Raw genomic sequence first — 22,635 nt, forward strand, 5'->3', positions numbered from 1 at the left:
CCAATATCGAAGGTCAGAGGTAATCGCATATTGGAACAGACACATTTAAGGATGAAAAGATATTTGTGAGTAAGTGAGAGCAGATTATTTTTTTTTTTGTCAAGCATTTTGAAGGTATATGATTTGAATTAGAGTTGTAAAACCATGATCACATCAATCACTGAAATGCAAACTTGTAAAATTTGTCCATTATTTTTCTAAACACAAGTGAACATTATATTTTTTTTAGAAAGGGGAAAAAATTTGGAATTTTAGCTGAGTTTCACAAGAAATATTCGTTAAAGAAAGTAACTATTTTAAAATTGAATCAAATATATGCTTACTGAAATGAAATCGGAAGGGGCTAGTTCAATATAAAAGGGTTAAAGTCGCACGACAATACAAGTGTTGGACTCAGGGCTATTTGTTTCATTTATTCTAATTAATGAATAATAAAAAAGAATCTTTAAAAATAAGATTAAGTCAAACTAAAAAGTAAAGCAGGACGACAGTATAAGAAAAAGTGAAATAACAAATTATCCAAAAGGTAGTTGCAAATACATAGGGGTCACCATTACCAATATGATAAAAAAAAAATTCAAGTTGGGAGTGTTGTATATTTTACCACAACAGTTTGGAAAGTTTGTTCAGAGTAGGTTTTGAGTCCCTTTTTTGTTTGGAAAAATCGCTTTGAAATTTTGTGGTAAGTCACTTCTTGGAGGACAACACATTGATTGGAAGGTTGGAAGGGCATCCCTGAGAGATTTTTTTTTGCGATGGCTTGTGCGAGGGTTTTCCCCTATTCTGGTATCGAAACTACAGGTTCTGCGGCTGCTGGAGGAGGCGTTGCTGGGGCAGCCACAGCCATTCCACTCCACTGGACCGGTCAGAAGGAAACGCATCATGGCAACTTCAAAACTGCAGGCACGGGTATGGCTACGAGGCCCAGAGCCTGGAAAACTTTTGAAGATCCTGGCGTTGCAGAAGACCCTCGCACAAAACACTATCTGCGTGACGGGCCAAAGATAACAAAGATCGATACGGAAGGAAAGCTCCTGAAGAGGTATGAGCCGCATGCAAAGAATGTTTCAAGTTCCAGAACCCCCCATGGAGGCGAAAAAATGTCAGGGTTTGGATCCGCCAATACTGTAAACCTCCTCACGATTTCTGCAAGTAAGGTTGGGGGACTGCGGGCTGCAGGTCCGACCCACCTCAAAACCGTAAGGCCCAATCTTGGCAGATCTGGGTCGGATCTACCAGATCTGAGACCCAAATATTGTAGATGGGGATTGCCTGGTGCAGATCCGCACCTTTTTACAACACGCGGACCAAATCAGAGTGGTCTCGGCTCAGATCTACTTGATCTAGCCTCCGCACGAGCACAGATTGATCCCAAACAGCAGATCGAAGACACCATCCATAGACCGGGTAGAGATCACGCAGATCGAAGACACCATCCATAGACCGGGTAGAGATCACGCAGATCTTGACATGCAAAAGGAAAAACGAATAAAATCAGGGCCAGATCTGGGTTTTGGCCTACAGCCAGAGCAGGTAACAAAAAACTGTTTTCAGATTTTGATTAAACTCCCACAAGGGAAAACTAGGTTAGTATGGGTTCATGCAGGAAGTACATCCATTCAACTGAAACAACAAATATGGGTAGAAATGGGATACCCAGTCCAGATCCAACATCTTGTTAGTGGAAGATGGTCTTTACAAGACTGCAGATCGATGGAAAGCTATGAGATTGGGCCAGGGTCAATCATCTCTTTAAACCTCAGATTGAGAGGAGGGGCTACGTCTAAGGGACAGCAAAGCGGAGAAAAGGGAAAAAAAACTGCACCTCAGCACCAACCCAAGGGAGGGTTATCCTATAAAAACATTTTACAGGGCAGCAGAGATTCAGGGTCCTCTCCAGATCAAGGCGGCCATATACCCAGGCCATATATAGTAGATCAGGCAGAGCAAACCCCAGCTTTAAATTTAGATTCTTCTGGGCTGGATGATTTCGTAAAGTCCTATGAAACGCAAGCCCTCATTTGCCGTTTCAACAGTTTTTGGCCCAAACCCCTGGATCTATTTCATTGGATCTTCACCAGCTGGACCATGGAATGCGATATCCATCTCTGCTCAAAGGGGTTTTTTATAGTTAGATTTTCATCCAAGGAAGTCAGAGACACAGTTATTAGTGCAGGACCCTAGTTCTGGGGAACATCGGGGCTGTTTATGACCCCATGGTTCCCAGATTTCGATCCAAACAAAATGACTGTAACCAAAATGTCGGTCTGGGTTAGACTATATAATCTACCTCTGCATTTTTGGAATGAACGAGTTCTGGAAGGCATTGGGAACAGCATTGGGAAATATATCAAAACAGATCTGGATAGGATTGATGAAAGGATCTACACTTACGCACGTATCTATGTGGAAGTAGATTTAAGCAAAGGGCTGCCGGACAGTATAAGGCTGATCTACAAACAACAAACTGGCTGCAAGTGCTAGACTATGAAAACACTGCTTTCAGATGTAGACTCTGTAGGCAGACAGGCCACTTACAAAACACATGCCCAGAAGCCAAGAGTAAAAGGAAGCAGAAAGGGAAGCAGAGGAAAGGATGGCAATTCTCACCACCAGCTTCAGATGACGAAGAATCAGAAGCAGAGGAGGAAGAGATCCCTGCAGAGAAGACCGAGGTAGCTCAAGAAATGGAGAAACAGAGAGGAAACACAACAGACAACAAGGTAGAGATGACAACTGTGGACCACAGCACAGGAGGCATCAAGCGACATCACCACTCAGATACTTCAGACTCAGACAAAGAAATTGGTTCACAGAATATAGAAACACAGTTGATCATTGCACCGACCGAGCCCACCCAAGGAGAGTGGCGTAAGGTCGAAAAGAAAAAGGGGCGGAAAACTTGAACTATTTTTTAGTTTTTCTGCCTCTTTTCATACTCTTCTCCCTCTTTCTTTTCTCTCATTTCTTTTTGCACGTTAGTTTTCTAACGTTGCGTAGAGCCCTTGTGGCAGTTCTCAGTATGCTTTAGTGCATATGCAGATGTAACTTTTCATTATCTTTTTAATAAAAAGTTACTATTTTTTCTTCGGAAAAAAAAAAAAAAAATGTCACTTCTTGGAGAGCTAAAAAGAGATTTGGCATTAAGTGAGAACAGATATTTTAGTTTCTATTTCCCTATCAAGCATTTTTGAAAGTATTTGATTTGAAGAAGAGTTGTAAAAGTATGCTCATATCAATTAGTGAAATGCGAACTTGTAAAGTTTGTCTTCTTCTTTTTTTTATAAAGACGAATGCACACATTATTTTTTTTGTAGAAAGGGGAAAATTTATGGAATTTTAACTAAGTTTCGCAACAACTATTTGTTAAAGAAAGCAACTATTGTGAAATTGAATGAAAATTATGCGTACTGAAAGGGAATCAAAAGGGGTTAGATGCAGCAATCATATTACGGGTGGTTGTAAATACTTTGATGCTAGTATGGATTCATCTTGTTGCCTATGCTTGATGTAAGCATTGCCTTGCATGCAAGAGTAGCAGCTAAAGGAAAATGGTGGATAGATGCAAATATCAGCCAATGTCCGAACTCCAGTGATAGAAGTGAATGTTAATCCTTGTCAGTCTATGTTGTCAATGTCCATTGTCGCCTTTGGTAATGTCATTCCTTGTAATTTATGTATTTTCAAGCCCCATGCCATTTGAAGGGGAATTTTCTTGTGAAACCCTCATTATATTGGGGGAACTGGAACATAAGATGGGTTTAAGGCGTCCCATGGTGGCCTTATGTTCTGGAAGAAGTAAACAACTACAAAGGATTGTAATTGAGGGGGTTTTGATCCAGCTGCATAAAAAATGGAAATTACTTTTCCAAGTGCTATGTTTATAAGACCTACTTTAACCCATAAGTTACATGTGAGGAAAACCTATTGTTCATTGCAAATAAGAACTTTTGCATCCAATTGTTCATATTCTTCGTGTGCAAAAATAGCATGGTGGTTCCTTTTCTATGTGTAGCATCATGCAATTGTCATTTCAATTTTTTGAGCATTTGTTTGTTATGCAATTCGACAGCTGGGTTGGTTGGATATAAATGGATTGCATTGTCAATTTCCTGCTGCTCATCCTTTGACAAAAAGGAATTTGTTCCTGACATGAGAATGTTCCATTCTTCGATTGTTTGTGTTGCATTTTTTTATATTCGTGAGCAATTGTAGCAATGCAATTTGAAGAGGGTTTGTCCCTTGTTGATGAAACATGGTGGATAGTGTGATGACTATGTCAAAGGTGTGCCAAAGGGAACTTCCACATGATGTGCTGACATACATGGGAATTTCCTTCATAGGAGGTAGTTTCCCAAGATCACCAAAAAGTATGATAGATCAATTTCTAAAAGGCACATTCTGATACGAATGAAATACCTCCCTTAAGCGATCGTCTATGTGTAAAAGAAGTTTAGGGCCAATAAAGCTCATTTCATCGATTAAAATATATTTGACGTGATGATTTTTTTCTTGCAGATGCAGAAGTTTTTGGCCCTCAAGAGGATGCATTGACACTAAAGGAATGAAAAGGGAAGAATGGATTGTAAGCACCTTTATGTTAAACATTGCAACACCTATTGGAGTGAGTAGGATTAATGGACTTGAATTGGGAAGAGATTCAACAAGAAATGTATCTTTTAGGAAATCAAATAAATGAGACTTCCCTGTTCTAGCAGTACCTTGGATGAGCATTCTAAGTGGAGGAATGGAAGAATTGCACCTAAAGTGGGTGAGGAAAATAATGAAAGCAACTTGCTAGGTGGGCGATAGTGAGGTGAGCGATTGGGGCACTGGAGACGAGCTAGAATAGATTTGGGTGGATGAGCAACTAAATTCTATGAAACATATGGTTGTCTCTTGCAAAGCGAGAGGGATGTATGGGCCAATTGTGGTTAGATTCAAAGTGGTGATGTCCAAGCATATCAATGTAATCAATTTCCATGTTATTTCCAAGGTGTAGCTGAGAAAGGAATTGCCATTCATCGATGTCTACAGATTTAGGGGAGTTCAACATATCATTCGTGCAGGTGTCATCAGAGAAAGGAGAAATGGGGTTTTTAGTGGCTTGATGAACATGCCATGGAACATACACATATCTTTTTTGTTCCAAATGTGAAATGCTTGCTTCATCAGTGGAGCCTATGTCTGATGGGAGTGTGCAGAAAGGGAAGTATAGAAGTAGTGCACTCCAGCAGAAAGAAGCACAGCAAGCATCAACAGGAGAAGGGATCAAGGAACAGGAAGGGAGGACATGAACAATATTGCAAGTATTTATTTGTTTCCATTGGTTATGCTTTTGGTGAGAAAATAAGGACTAGGAATGTGCAGCTTCAAGAAGAGTTTGTGTTTCAAGCGAAGGAGGTATATTCATGTATGCTACAATGAAGGGTGGTGTTGGGAAGGCGGAACCTAGACCATGAGAAACACGTTAAAAAAAGTTTGAGTAACATTGAGGGAAATAAATGAGCAACTACAAAGTCAAAGGGACAAATTTTGTAGCATGTGGCATGTTTCCTCTGCACCGATGTCCCTATCAGCAATTTTTTCTGTTAAAAATTTTTAGACAACATTAACAATAGGTGCTTCAGGGTGGACATCCTGGGAGACACATGACAACATTTTCCGATAACTTTATGATTTTGTTTCTAGTTTTGATGCATATTTTGTGATGTAGCAGAGAACAACATGCCAAGACAAAACCGGTTGGCAATCAATGTTTGCTCTCCATATGTATAGCATGTCAGAGTTGTGTACATTTAATATGTCATCATTACGAGTGGGGACATATTTTTTTCGTCCAATGTCATCAATGATCAAAGAGGAGGTGGGATTCAAATCCCATGGAACTCCATACCGGCAAACAAGAGTAGGACCTTTTTTGCGAAGATATGAAGAGGGGTGGCATTTTGTATGTCATTGAAAGCAACTAAGAAGATTATCATAGTCCTGAAGGTGAGAGGATACAAATATCAATGGTGATGGAAGGATGCATGGGTCATTATCTATAGAGATGTGTACATAAGGTCCACGTTGTTCAGGAGGGTGAGGATTCCAAGCAGAAATGTGTTCATCAAAAAAGGACTTGGCTCTATCCATCATGACCTGGTCATCGCAATCAAGATTGTCCATATCGGGTGCGTTTTCGAGCCAAAGGAAACCATGTATGTGTGTGGAGCCCCTATGTTGCCACTCATACCTAAAAATATGAAAAAGGAAATTTTGTGAGGTGACTATACATCCATACAAAGAAATAAAAAGGAGAAGGATGGTCAGGGAAAAACCTGCACCATAATTCCTTTGTATGTAAACCTTTTTGAAATACCTCTTCGAGGAATATTGTGAATTGGCAATGCATGTACTATGCTACAAGATGTGTATGGTTGATTATATTCTTGAATTTCCATCGAGACAACTCGGATGAATCTGGGGGGGGGCTACCAGGCATGACCATGTGCATGTCATGCCATTTGGTGTCAGCTGCACTTAGAGTTAAAAATAAATTAGGGATACCTATTTATATGATCATATCAGTGAGTTCACCTCTGTGTTTGTTCCAGAATGAGCGTGTCCCTTGAAGACCTGATCTAAAGTACATAATCTAGTCAGGAAGCATGGAATCAGACATGTCATGGAGACGTGCATGAAGGTCTGCAACGATCATTGGAAATCCCTCTTCAAGGTTTCTCTTCATGAAAATAGAAGCAGTTGTTTGACTATGATTCCACAACATAAGATTGTACAAGCAATACCAAAATCTTGAATGCTAGGAAAAACGGTTATCATAGTAGCCTATGAGGGGAACAACATATTCTTGCAGTTCAACTTTTTTAAGATGTGGTTTACCAATAATGGAAGCCCGTGTGGGGAAGAGTGTGGGGAACTCCATAGAAAAGAGGCCTTATGTGGTATATTCATTGAGAGGAGAGGGGGGAACAGAGGGACAAGAAAGTGAAGTGGTGGAAGTAAGATGGGAGAGTGTAGGTAGTTGCATATTTCTTCAAGCTCGGTATGGGAACGAGGGAATGCTGATACGAAAGAGGATGGTTGGAGGTTTGTTGGAGTGGCATGTGCAGGAATATTGTCAATGGGAAAGGTAGTGTTTCTTATGCTAAATTCCAATTCAGAATAGTAAACAAAGTGCTTGAGGATTATAAGGCAAATTGCAAGTTAACCATGAGTTTTTATGTCTTTATATGTAATTCATGAGCTTAAAACATGAATTAAAAAAACATTGAACATTATCATAACAATAATACACTCAGAAATTGATAAAGAAGTCCACCCCTCCTGAACTATGTCTCCTTGGTCCATATTCCAATGGCTTAATGCAATCTCATTATGCTCAAAATACTGCAGTGATAAAGACTACATAAAGTGTGTTGACCAAAAGAGTGGCTAGTTTCCACTTCAAGGAAACATTCTCCTCCAAAGAAATCTCACTCTAAAACCATGACAACCTACAGTCGGTCCTAGAAAAATCAACAAGAAAAGGGTTCTCAAATCAAGACCCCATACTCCATCTGAAAATTAGCATAATAAGTACAACAATTCACTTCAAGTAATAGAAGAGAACTTTCCTCAAAGACATAATGAGAAAAGAGAAACATGAGCTACACCATAGATTTATTAGCTGCTGCAGAAACATATGAAGGTTAGAAAAATCCTACAAAGTCCTCTCCATTCTCAAAAGCCTTCAAAAACCTATTCAACCCATTGGTTGATCCTAGCACCCATAGACTCAAAACTCCAAAAAGTCTCTACAAAATTTCTCCAATAGCTCTGAAACCTATTCCATTGGCTTCAAAAGACCCAAAAATGCATGTCTAGCCTCTTCCTGCTCATGAAAAGACCAAAAACTAAAGAAGATATGAGCTTCCCTAGCCTTTCTACTAGTTGCTCTATAATTTCCCCAAAAGTTGGGACCGGTCCTACAATTTTGCCCCAAAATCCACTAACAGAGCGTTGATTCAGCCAAACTTAGGTCGAAATTGTCGGAGCATTTAACTGGCCTCTAAGTAGTTAACTCCAAAAATCATGACCACATTGTCGCCACACATCCTGGTGTTGGCCCCTTAACTCCTCCGCTCGACGGCTAAGGTTAGCGGACCATCGAACTAGGCACATGGTGTAGTCTTTGCTGGTAGTTAGGCTGGTAGTGATTGCAAGCAGTTAGGGCCACATATGTGGCGTGTTCACATGGCTCACATTCCCATTACATATGGTAGTTAAGTCACGTGGGCTGGGCTAGGGCCTAGCCCTTGGCCCCTTGCCTATGGTCTCGTGGCCCTGGGGTGGCTAGGGGCTATGCCCTAGCCCGGCCCTTTCGCCCAACTATGTGCCCATTCACCTTAATTATAATTTTTCAATTATCTTTAAGAAGTAACATGTGTGGTCTAACAGTGAATATCACGATTAGTGTAGTGGAGGTCTCAAGTTCAAATCCCCGCAATACTACTCCAAAATTAAACAAATTTTATTGGCCACCGAGGTGTCACGTGGCAGCCTCTTGCTGGGCCATGTGGCAACCTCCGGTTGGTCCACATGTCTAACCAATCAACCATTCAAAAACACTAACTCAACCTAGTCAGTGCCACCAACGCCTGCCATGTGGCAAGCTATCATTGGACCAAATGAAGCCCAGTCAACCTTGCATAGTCAACATGCCACGTAGGTATCCCAGTCAACCTTCCATATCAGCAATATAGACTATTTAATGTGCAGTGCTGCATTTTTTTTCCAAATTCACTTGTTTTGGAAAATGAACAGAACTCGTTTCCGGGAGCATACGAAATTTGTTTCATACGAAACAAGTTGCGCCAGATTTAGAACAACAAGCACTGTGCAGTCATTCAGGTTCAACACCAATCTGAAAAATTTGAATTTTTAGCAAATTTTTTATCTCTAGATCAATAGGGAAGTCATGTCATGGTTCAGGAGAGGAGGGGGAGATGCGACGGACGAGTGAAGACATATCAGTAGGATGAGTCGGCAAGGCAGATATTTCAGCTTGGTCCAGTTGGACATTCTTGAAGTAGGGATAATGGGCTAGTTTGTACTCTGAAGCTACAAGAACATGTCTCCCACTGACAATGAAATCATATGTTTTTTGGTTAGAGCCATGCCTAGTAACAACGACAATGTCTAATTCGGAAATCAAGCATGGTAAAATGTTGTCAATGGCAGTGATGTCTTGTGGGAAACAAATAGTATGACCAATCACTACAACAAAACCCTGTGATTAGCATCCCTTTTTTCTTCCTTTTTTGCATCTAGAGCCCATTTTTGGTGCTATTTGTGTCCATTTATCAAATATGGTGCAAAAATTGATGCAAAGTTTGCACCGAGTTTTGCACCAAATCTTACATCAAGTTTAGCACCAGGTATTGTAATAGGTTTTGCACCAGATTTTATACCAAGTTTTACGCCATGTTTTATGACAAGTTTTGTGCCATCCTTTGCACCATGTTTTACATCAAGTTTGGCACCTAATTATGTATCACAAACTTTTTCATCCTCTATTGCATCCAATTTTTGCACCTACACTTGCATAAACTTTTGCATCATCTCTTGCATCCTCTTTTGCATCATCTCTTGCATCCTCTTTTGCATCATTTTTTGCATCCTTTTTTGCATATTTTTTGCATCCTCTTTGTGCCAAGTTTTGCATCAAGGTTTGTGTCTAGTTTTGCATCTAATTTTGCATCTACTTTTGTTGCATTGACTTTTACATCTTGTTTTGCATCCATATTTACATCCTATTTTTCATATGTTATTGTGTCCACTACTGCATCCATTTTTCTTGTGCCATAGTTTGCACCTAGTTTGACACCTCCCTTTGCACCATTTTTTGTTTCTAAATTTGCATCCATGATTGCGTCCTCATATACATGTAGGTTTTCATCGACTTTTACATCTATTTTTGCATCCCTTTTTATATCCACTTTTGCATCAATATTTGCATAAGGTTTTGTGTCTCATATTGCATCTACTTTTGCCTCGAATTTTGTTGCATCAACTTTTGCATCCTATTTTACATCCATTGTTGCACCCATGTTTACACCCACTTTTACATCCCTTTTTGCATCTTATTTTGCATCTTCATTTGCTTCTTTTTTTTCATCTATCATTACATCCACTTTTGTTGTGACACAATTTGTGCCATGTTTTGTACTTACTGTTGTACCCACGTTTGCTTCCAATTTTGCATCCATCTTCACATCCTCTTTTGCATAAAATATTGCATCTATTTTTGCATCCACTTTTGTGTTGGGTTTTTCATCTCATTTTGTATCTTCTTTTGCATGTACTTCCATTGCATCCATATTTTGCATCCAATTTTGTTTCTCCTATTGCACTCGTGTTTGCATCCACTTTTACATCCCTTATAGCATCTTGTCTTGCATCTAAGTTTTCATATTTTTTGTGTGCCTATTATTACATCCACTTTCTCATCCACTTTTGTTGTGCTATGGTTTGTGCCATATCTTATGCCTATCGTTGAAACCCACATTTTCTTCCACTATTTCATCCACATTTGCATCCTCTTTTGTGTCCAAGATTGCATCAAATATTGTTTATGTTTTTTGCATCCCATTTTGAATCTACTTTTACATCCACTTTTGATTCGTCCAATTTTGCAACTAATTTTGTGTCCACTATTGCACCCATGTTTGGCCCATGTTTACATCCATTTTTGCATCCAAATTTTCCTCCTTTTTGCATTCAAGTTTGTGTCTTTTTTTTTACATTCATTGTTGTATCCACATTTGTTTCACCACAATTCATGCTAAGTTTTATGCCTACTATTGTTCCCATGCTTTCTTCCACTTTTTCATCCATGTTTGAATCCCATTTTGTGTTCAAGTTTGCATCAACTATTGCATATAGTTTTTCATCCACTTGTGTCAATTTTTCTATCTTTTTTTGCATCTACTTATGTTGTGTCCACTCTTCATCCAATTTTATGTCTATTTTTACCCCCATTTTTTTGTTCACTTTTGCATCCATTTTCCAACACACATCATATTTTTTGCATTGATGATATTTCTTATGACATTGAAAATTATGAACAACTGATGACAATGTCAATAATTATGATGATGATGATAATGAATATGACGACGATGACATGAATTTCGACTTTTATTATAATGAAAATGATGATAAAGATGATGGGGGTTACAATGACAATGATGATGACGATGCTAATGACCTTGGCCATTCTTCCCAATTTTTAAATGTTGTCATGGGCATAATCATAATAATTATCTTTGGTGTCATCTTTCAAGTCATCATCATTTGATCATCATTATCATTATTTTCATCTTGGTCATCATCAACAACAATGATGACATGAATGATTATTATGAAGTTCATGATGAAGATGACAACAATTATGACAAAAATTATATTAGTTATGATGATGGGGATGATGACAATTATAATGACGATGATAATGGTACTGATGATCATCATCATCGATCATCTCTAAAATATAAAGTTGTTATTTCTCTTGCATATATCATGTGTCCTAACAACCCTTTTCCAGCACTCGTAACATCTTTTTGTTTGATGATATTTCTTACGATACCTATAATTATGAACAATTGACGACAATGTCCATAATCATGATGATGATGATGATGAAATGAATGGATATTGTGATGATAATGAAATGATGACAATAATGATGACGATGATGGTGGTGATGATGGTTATAATGAAGATGATGACCCTCCCTCTATACTAGGGAGGTATTCATAATGAGACAAAAAGTACTCTCAAGTTGAAATATTCATATAAGAAGGGATCTGGATTGATAAGCATCAATGATGATTTACATCATCATGGTCAACATTGTCAAAATATCAAGGCCTTGACTAACCAGTTTATCTCTCCATTAGATCATAGCACAATGGTGGGAGGCATAAATTTGGACACCACTGCCTCTCTAGGCACTTACCCCACCAGGATGTTCACCAGGTATGTCATCACATGATCATTTCCTAATCCACTATCATAATATTTGACACCAAGAAATGTCAATCCTCATGACTATTATTATCTTGGATTAATGTACTTGACTTATGGTGGCTAGTCCTAGTCGAAGTACAAATTCTCAAAGAATATTGGTCCTAGATGTTTATCCAATCCACCATTCTCCCTACTGGTGTCTTTACTAGGCTTACGACTGTTAGTCCTAGCCATAGTACATGACACATGGATAATATGGTGTCTACCCTCACTCCCTCTCAACCAAAGAGGAGACATCCACAAGCATAAGATTTTCTCAAGAATACCCATCATTTTCATAGAGAATAACATCATTAATTTGTTTTCATCATATGACGCCTTTATGATTAAGAATTCATAGATTTGTGGCAAAATATTTCCCCTTTTGTCATTTGTGATGAAATAAAATCAAAAAGTGAAAGCCAAAATCATTAAAGATACACTATAATGATTTATCTAAGTCTAAACTCTAAGGCTGAATTGAAAATTCATGTAAATGTTATATCTATGAGTTGTGCCAAACTTATGAAAACCTTATTCCCTAAGTCCTATATATAAGAAAAAGAAAAAGAAAGAAAAATAAGTCCCAATGAATGGTAACTCATGTATTCACTCCCTCTTTGGAAAATATATGAATATATACACTCCTAGTCATACTTGATCACATGTTTGTGATGGTTAAATCATGAAATCCTCTTTCCCCTTGCATTTTCACTTCATCATTTAAGCACATAATTGAGGATCTAGGGAATGTTTGTTGCTTAAGGGTTTAATGTCTACTCTTGGTTTACGTATGTCACACTACTATAATTTTATGTGATGGAGTGAAATACATAAGTTTGTGGAGTTATTAGAAAAGTGTATTAAGTTAGTCACCACACACACATGTATTACATCTCATTGATCCACATGTGTGGGTTGGAGACTCATTGCTTGACAACTTTAATGGAGACTATTTTATGGCTTTAATGGTATAGCTTACAAAATATCTTGTTAAACATTGTGATTCATCCTTTCTTTTCCTAGAGAGACTTGATAATATTGAAGTCACTCCCAATAATCCATGGAGATGGGCAGTATAAATTACTTGTGATAGAAATAGAATTGAGAAATAGAGGTTTTCCATTTGCAATATTGGAGTCACAGACATTAGATACATGGTAGTATTTCTCGATGTCAATTAAGTAAAATTGCATTGTCATAATGCGAAAATAGGTAAACATATTGGTAACCTTGATGTCCTGATCATTTCAAATAATAACCATTCCACCCAAGTATCTCTAAGCGTCAATCAATACTACTTGGAAATTCCTCCCCCATTTGCTAATTATAGGAGGTAGAACCTCACTTAATGTTTTTGTTTCTTATATCAACATTATTGATGGGTGCTTTGTGTACCATTTTTCTTTTAGGAGTCTTTGTTTTCCTTTACTATTGAGGCCCCCCATGTTCCATGAGACTATTTTCATCGAGAATTTACACAGAAAGGAAGTATAATGTGACTTAAAAAAAAACATGTCTCAAGATTTAAGTGCTTGGACAATTCCACTTCATGAATCCTATATTTCCTTTACCTGGGACTGAATGGTGAACATGATGGCCTCAAGGGAAATTGACCAATGAAAATCTAAAAGAGAGGTGACTTTTGACTTTATCACATACAATTTAATATACTAAAAAAAATATCCATAACAATTTCATCAATCAATGAATCATTAAAAAAAATATCCAAAACAATTTCATCAACCAATGAATCATTGCCTTATAAAATACAATTTATAAACCTTTTGGGAACATTTTGCTAAACCATGCTAAAAAACCAACATATTTAATATTAATATTTAACAATAATATGGACAATATCACATTTTGATAAATTAAATAACATATTATCAAGCCTAAAAATGTCACTAACAGAAAACTATAAAGCATGCAACTAATGAAAGTGACCACTCAAAGCCATCATAAGACAATTAATCTATTAAGACCAAGATTAATGGGGACAAATATCTACAAAGGATCAAGGCAAACCTATTTTAAATTTATTGTTTTATTAGGTTCAAGATGAACATTTCAAGATATAATGAAGAACATAATTTATTTTTTTGCATTAAGAAAACCCAAGCACATTCTATAACTTAGCAAGGAAGAGATGTATAATACCCATCTCAGCGACACAACACATGGCATTAAGTTACTTTTTTATATATAATTTGAACTCCTATCATAAAATCACAAATTTAGCATGAATGGAATGTTTAAAATCCATTTTTATAAAAAAATAATATAATTTTTCTTATAGAAAAAAAAAAATACCAAAAACTAAATATATTTTTTTAGAAAATAAAAAAATACTACAACTAAATATATATTAAAAAAAAACTAAAACATAAGCAAACTAGAATTTGAATTTGACACTCTTGTTCACTTTCGGAAACTCATATCGTGGAATGTGATCTGTTTATCCTCATCTTTAGCTTTTTCCTAAAAAATAAATGCATACAAAAGCGAGAAAGAGCCATAAAGCATGGGAAAGCTTTTTCCTAAGCACAAAAGCATCTAAAAAGTGGAAAATGCCATTTTTATATGAGGAAACATTATTCACCCAAAAGATTTTTCCCAAATTGAACTAATGAGGAATTTGGGAAATATTCATAGCCTTCACTTTCTTATATATTGGAGGCTTGGCCATTGAGAAAATGATGGGAATTCTTGTATTGTCACGCTGCTCAGATCTATCTTGAGAGGGAGAGTTTTGGAGCTAGGAGTTGGGGGAGGTGCTGCTGCAACTACATCTGATTGTTGTAACTTTCCTCCAACTCCTTTATTAATATAGATCAGTTGTTCCTCCTTCCATATGTTTCTATTCATTCTTTAGTTATTCTATTTAACTAATGAATGTATGGGATTTTGGTTTATATTTATTTATTGAATAATATTTATATGTTTTTTATAGTTTCGATTATCAATATATTACGTTGTGAAGGTTGTTTTATTCTCTCTCTTATGTGTAGGAACAAGCTTTGGAGCTAGATAGGAGCACTTCCTTGCTATAATAAAAACTCCAAGAAGACCTGCATGCGAGGACTCACAAGAATTCCTTCTCTTTTTCTTAATCTATACTCTACATCTTGATCTACTAAGAACCCCAATCCTTAGAACAACCTTTCTCTTAATTGGTCTATCCTAGGTTTCCGGGATAAAATGGGAGGGTTTTATGTTCTTCTAACCGTGCATTAAATCCTACAACAAAATGATATTTAGAAACTTTAATATATTTCACTATGTAAATGAAATTAGTAAAATGAACCCATAGAGGGGGTCATAAATGGAAATAAAAGTAAAACTCTAAACAAGAAGCCAAAAGTGGATGTAACCATGGATGCAAAATTGGGAGTAGAATTGGATGTTAAACTAGCCATCAAAACAAGATGCAAACAATGACACAAAAAGGGTTTTAAAGTAAAATTAAAAAAGGGTGCAACACTAGACACAAAGAAGGGAACAAAATAGGGCATATGAAAGGATACCAAATTGGGCGCAAACAAGGATGCAAAGAATGGTGTAAAATTAGGATGCAAAATTGGGTGCAAAAAGGATGTAGGAAAAGACACAAAAAAGATGCAAAATGGGACTAAAAAACAGTGAAACTAAGGATGTCAAAAATGATGCATAACTAGATGAAAATTCAAACTAAAATCTAGGTGCAAAATGAGATGCAAATGTGGACACAAAATGTGGTAGAAGAAAAGGATGCAAATTTGGATGCCAAAATGGATGAAAAATTAGATACCAACAAGGATGCAAATTTGGACATAAAAAATGGTACAAAATTGGACACAGAAGAAGAAAAAATTGTGCAACAATGGGCATAAAAATGGCTCAAATTTGGATGCAAATTGAGATGCAACAACGGATGTAAAATGAGATGCAACAAATCATTCAAAACTTGGTGCAAAAACAAATGCAAAAGTAGACGAAAAAAATGGCTCAAAATTGAATGTAACAATAGACACAAAATGGGATGCAAAGGTGGATGCAACACATGGTTCAACATAGGATGCAAATTTAGATGCTCAAAAGGATGCAAAATTGGATGCAAGAAATGGTGTTAAAAATGATGCTAAATTGGATGCAACAAATGATGAAAAATTAGATGAAAAATATGGTGCAAAATTAGATGCAAAAAATGGTGTGAAAATGCATGCAAAATTTGGCACTAAATCGGATTCAACATATGGTGCAAAATTGGATGGAAAAAATGGTGTAAAAAAGGCAGAAAAACTGGCGCAAATATAGATGTAAAAATAAGTACAAAATTAGAAGCAAAAAATGGCATAAGACTAGATGCAAAAATTGGCACAAACTGGATGTAAAAAAAGGCACTAAATCAGATGCCAAAGATGGTGTAAAACTCGATGCAAATTACAACACAAAACTAGAAGCAAATAATGCCACAAAAGAGGAATAAAAAAATGATGCAAAAATAAATGCAAAAAATGGCACCAAACTAGAAGAAAAACCTATTGTAAAACCAAATGAAAATCTTGGTGCAAAATATGATGCAAAAAATGATGGAAAATTTGGCATAAAAAAAGATGCAAAATTTGGTGCAAAAAAGGACGCTTTAAAAATTGTACAATAGAGCCAGATTTAGCGCCAGGCTGCTCATCCCAATTGAGAAAAAAATGCACTAAAATATGGTGCTAAATCTAGCGCAAATTACCTGTTTTTTTGTAGTGAATGTATTTGTACTATCCAAGACGTGCATGGGTGACTTGCAAGATTGGGCTGACATGTGATATGAGAATTTCTTCTATTTGTGTTATAGCAGCACGAAAAAACAGTTGGTTGCCAGGGTCCATGTTGTTCGCAAGGGAGAAGTGGTGGGTGGATTTTGTAGTTTCACATTGGGAGAAACAAAGGTTACCATGTAAGAATTTTTTTTTCATATTTGGGTATGATTCTTTTCATATGGATCAGATGTGCAAGGGAGAGAGGTCATCTATCCTTTCATGAAATCGGTTGTGTGCATGGTTAAGGGCTGGGTTGACCAAAATATGGGGATGAGTGAGTGAAGGATAATGATTCAATGGTGGGGTGTTTGATGTATATGGGAAAGAAGTGGTATTGGATGGAGAAAGTTGACAGGTAGGTATAGTCAAAGAAGGGAATGTTGAAGAAGATGGGCTTGCAAGTGAAGCTTCAGGATGTTGGGGAAGAGAAACATTAGACAGGTTTATAGCTGGAAAGGTTTGGTTGTTTAAATTAGCTTTATATTTAAGTTGTATTTGTTTGTTGGAGGTGTATTTATTTTGTGCATAAAGGAGTCTCTTCCAAGCATTTCTTAAGGAGTTTTCTGAAGACGTTGGCATGTCCATCTTGATACAAACATGGGGACACAAGTTCAAGTGAATGTAGGAGATGAGAAAGAGTTGTCTTAAGCGCAAAGATAGAGTACTTAGCCCCAAAAATTAAGAACGTCATTAGTGGGTATATTTTCGAAATAGTACCTTCTAGCATATAAAGTAGATGTGTCTTTTGACAAAGTAGTTGAAATTTACTCATCAAAGAAACCTTTTTATAATAGAGTTTATTTTTCTTTGATATTATGTAATAATGTCGTGAAATTCAAATTCTTTTGTCGAAACTTCGTCAAAGCTATCTTTGGAGCATAGAATGAGATTAGAATAAATCTTATTTCAGTGAAGTAGTTTTGTGGTGATCAATAACTATCTATCATTCATTTTCCGAGTAGATTTTAGGCAACCAAACGACAACCCTTTGTAAGAAGCAAGTGTTTGTATTTAGGTGCACAAAGAACAATATAAAAGGATGTAAATATTCTATTTTGTTTAGAAGGAAGAATCAAAAAAACATATATACTATATGTAAAGTAATAGATGGAGAATTATGCAAAGGTGGAAGCTGAAACATGTATCATAGGTGTATATACATAAAGAAGATAAGTACAATGATGAAGTGAGCAAAAATAAGGGGGGAGACAAGGGATGAAATGAAAATGAACAGAAAAGCATATAGAAGTTACTGTTTACACTTCAGGGTGGCATGGAGAAAATAAATCGACTTTCAAAGACGTTGAACAACTGAAGTAGTAGAAATTTCTTTGATTTCCTGGAGGAGAATGGAACATGGAGAGCTATAGGTGATTTTCTCCAGATTGATTATTACAAAATTCAAATGGTCCACACCATTGAAGATATTTGTTTTCACGGACATTATGAAGAGGAAAGGATGGAATGAAACCCTTGCATGAAGCTTGTGGATAGCACCAGGATCACTGGAGAGTATGAACAAGTCTTTTTCTTGGACACCCATGAGTTCAGTTGTAGCATTATCAAATGCGATGACATTTTCCAGTATGCTTGTGTGGTCATGCATTTCAAATTTCAGCACATACCAATAGTCACATTCTGGGAAGGCCCTACCACATTTTATGCAGTGCCACATTCCATTTGAGTGGTTAAAAACCTTTTTCATGCATTGCATGCCATCAAATGAGAGAGGGCATACAAGGAAGTAGAAATATTCCATGTCAATAGAGGTGATGGTTCCATGAACAGAGAACCATGTTGGTTTTCTGGCAGGATGCGATTCGATGAGGTCGACAATTGTACGTTGTGGGTGTCCCCATTTGGAAGGCCCCAATAATTTTCTACTTAATGATGGTGAGGAGGCCAAGTGGTCTCTTTGATGAAAATATGATTAGAGCTTCTCATTCTTTGGAATGGTAGGATCTAGCATGAGGCCGGTGTTCGATATAGTCCCAACAGTTCTTCCATTAAATTTTGCTATGCGACCCCCTTTAATTGCAATCACGGTCGAAGTTCCAGAAGAGGTGAGTTCAATGAGTTTCTTGCCAAAGGTGTGGCAATGCTCGCCCCCATAGGGTGATGCCGATACTATAGCTAGACATGTTTTCCAAGCTGATATTTTTTCTAGGTGTTTCAGAGTCATCCCTTTGACAAATGGTGGGAGTTGGAGAAGTGGACCTGACAATTCCAATGATGTCGACAATTCTGAGGTTTGCAGATTTGATTTCATCTATAGATTTAAAATGTAAACGGTGGAAAGGAATTGTTGGAACATCATCTAAGGAAGGTTCAACAGTGGAAGTTTCAGAGAGGGATACTTCCCATTTTCTATCCAGATGGTTATAATTTGTGTTTTTTGGTTTCACAGTGCTATTTGAAACTATGTAAAGCTTTCGAATTTGTACAAGGTAATGCAAGAAATCTTCCATATCACCGAAGGTGAGAGATGGATTTTATCATTGGCAGAATCAACAATGTCAAATCCAAAGACCTTTCTAGAGCCTCGAGAATTGTTGTAGGAGAGAGCGGATGTTTTTCCAAGCACCCTACCCTAGATCAACCATGCTTATAATAGGGGCTCAGCACCATGAATGAAATGGCAACAGGAAGAGAAAAGGACAACTAAGTTGATGATAACGAAGAATCTTGTGTCGAATCAGCAGTAGACGAGACAGGGGCATGTGACAATGAAGAGCCCATTTGGTATGTCGATGATTGTACAGTTTGAAGATGGTCTAGGTCCCCAATCAAATTTACATGACATTTGAGAACTTCCATTTGAATTATTTGAAGAGTCCTAAAAAGTAGGAAATAAAGAGAAAAGAAACATGACATTAGTCAGAGTGACAGTGGTGGAGAGAGGGAAGGAACAAAAAAACATAAATAATATGGTGAAGAGTGAACATATGCATAGTTTTGCAAACAAGTGCAACTAACTTCTTTGAGAATGATAATCGAGCACAACTAGAGGGCACCAGAGACGACATGGCCATTATAAGCAGGAAAAATCAAAGTTCTGTGCTGAGATGTACTGTTGGAGAGGGAAATGTGGTAGCGTTGGGACAATGTCTTTGTGGAAGAAAGAAGGTCGAGTTCAATGATTTGGAGCGACGGTTGGATCATTGTAGAGCTAGCGAGCAACAAAGTGATGGCATTTGTTGTCAAGGAAACTTCCATGATGATGAGAAAAGGAGGTGTCCTAAAAGGTGAAAGCCCATAAAATGTTTTCAACATTGGAATAGAAGTGGAAATAAAGAAGTGAGCACAGTCATTCACAAGATTGGCATACTTGGAGCCAAATAAAAAAAGAAGAATTTACAATTTAGATCGTTGCCAATAGTCAAAGGTAAGGCGAAACGAAAATTGAAATGTTTAAGCATAGAAATTTGGTCGTCTATATATGGCATTTCAAAAACTCTACATGCGGGTGTGTTGTATGTCGTGACAATGCACACAGTATTCTAAGCTATATACGTAGTATGAAAACATAGATACTTGCCATTTGAGTGCAGAAGACGATATGGTTAGCAGGTTCTTGACTCTCACATGTTTGTTATAGAAATTCTAGGGCACTTATCTAGTTGAAGCTAGTAGCACGACGTGCAGTAGCAACAACAAGCGACCAACAATAGCACAACAATAGCAACAGAAAATGCAACTCGAAAAATTAACAGAATAGTGTGACGTGAAGAGCATAAATAGAGCATACAGCCATCTACCAGCTAAGCAGAGGGAGAAATAAATCAAAGTTAGCACACGTGGCAGAGGTCACGGGGTTACCAATGACAAAGACAATGACATAGATGGTCGTCCGAGCAAGAGTAAAGTGAGAATAAGTGCACATAGGTAGGCCATTAATTAGATTATTGAATAGAACAGTCATTGACGTCAGGATGTGAGGATAAGTTTCAAACCTTAATCAAAGGAAAATGTGACATATTGATTAAGAATACATGGGAGTTTTGGGATTTTGAAAATTTGACATGAGAAGAATCATTTAGGAATCTTGTAAGTCGAAAGTTTAATCCAACATATCAATGTGGCTCGTTTGAATAAACACATATAATAAAGTGTCCAAGGCATAAAAGATATCTATTCCGTGTAAGCGAGAATAAAGTGAAAATAAATGCACATGGTTAGTCCATTAATTAGATTAATGAATAGAGTAGTCGCCAAGACCAAGATGCGTGTAGAGGTTTTAAGTTGCAAATGTTAAAAAAATGTGATAGATTGATTAAATATATATCGAAGTTTTTCGGCATTGAAACCTTGAAACCAAAAGAAATATTTTGGAAATTTGTGGAAAAAAAAGGTCAATCAATCATATTAATTTGCCTCTGTACAAAGGGCATAAAACATACGATCTTCATAGAGGGAGAATAAAACGACAGTAAATGTACATATTCGGCTAGCCAGCAGTAATTAATGAATAAAATAGACAGCAAGAGCAAGATACGTGCATAGACAGTGGATCTTATCAGAGGTCGTATTCCAAAAGCTACGATAAGGGGCAGATGTGATTTCACATTTAAGTTTTGTATGATAAAACAATCGAGGTTTCATATTAGTGGTTGGAGGTCCATAGCACAACTCAGAGATTCGAAATTTAGATATTTGTTTATTATTATATAGGACCAATGCCACATGTATCAGAAATTTCGAAAAGAATTTCCGTGATGTTATTAGTCTGATATAACTCTATTATAAAGAGGCTTGTCCAACCAATATACCAACAGGAATGTCCCATAGGTCTTAGGTGTCATTACCTTATCTATTTCAGATATCTAGTGATCCTTTTCGGCCTCCAAATGCCCTGTTTTTTCAAGTTCCGACTTCCAACTTCGGAGATTGCCATTCATTTTGATATCTAGACTGTCCAAAGGTATGAAAAATATTTCAATAGAACATTGCATTTGCTCTCAAGAGGAACTTTCTAAGAATGGGCCACATCTTAAAAGTGTCGATATTTCAAGTTGCGATACGTGATGAAACCAACGACAATGGGTCACTAGTGTTAAAGTGTCGGGATGGACGATAACAAATTAACAAAGGAATTGTCTGCAAAACAAAAGAAGCTCGAGGCTTTTCTCTCTCCTCCCAAAGGGATGTGTGGTAGCAAAAATACTGGATCCAATAAGAGACACATGGCAAACAACAACTCTTTTCCTTAAGGGACATGTTGCAGCCAGCAATTGGTTGCGACAAGTGACACAGGGACGTTGACGTCATAACGACATGCCAATAGCGTAGACACGTGGCATGCGGATTCAATAGTTTCAATGCTCACAATAGGCCAAAAAAGGGCAGCACGTGGCATTATTCAAAAGGTGACATGTGGCAGATATGTGGCAGTGATGGTGTCACGTATGGGAGATCAGTGATCGGAGGTTGAGGCGTATTGTGCATCGAAGTGAAACCTCTGATTGATAACCTTTGATTGAAGGGCTTTGATACGGGGGCTAGATTACAGTCACGTGAAGAGCCACAGGACCAAGCCCCAAACATAGAAGGTGATCATTGATTGGAAATCGATGAATTGGCATGTCGTGCACCAAGGTTACACCTCCGACTTGAAATCACCGATAAATAGGGCTCTGATTTGGTTGTTAGCACCACGATCACAATGGGTTCAAAGGACTCAAGGACGACATGTGGCATTATTCATAAGGTGACACATGGAAGATACATGGCAGTGATGGTGTCACGTATGGGAGATCAGTGATTAGGCGCTGAGGTGTATTGTGCA

At 37.3% G+C, this 22,635-nt stretch overlaps 1 pseudogene; it reads left to right on the forward strand.

Moving 5' to 3' along the window:
• Positions 1–1,470: 1,470 nt before the first annotated feature.
• LOC149139438 (ABC transporter I family member 17-like) overlaps positions 1,471–22,635 on the forward strand; it is a 58,880-nt pseudogene continuing 37,715 nt past the window's right edge.

This window comes from Pinus tabuliformis, chromosome X, assembly GCF_031772625.1.
Source record: "Pinus tabuliformis cultivar Carrire ecotype Pingquan chromosome X, CPIR1, whole genome shotgun sequence".
Lineage (NCBI taxonomy): Eukaryota > Viridiplantae > Streptophyta > Pinopsida > Pinales > Pinaceae > Pinus > Pinus tabuliformis.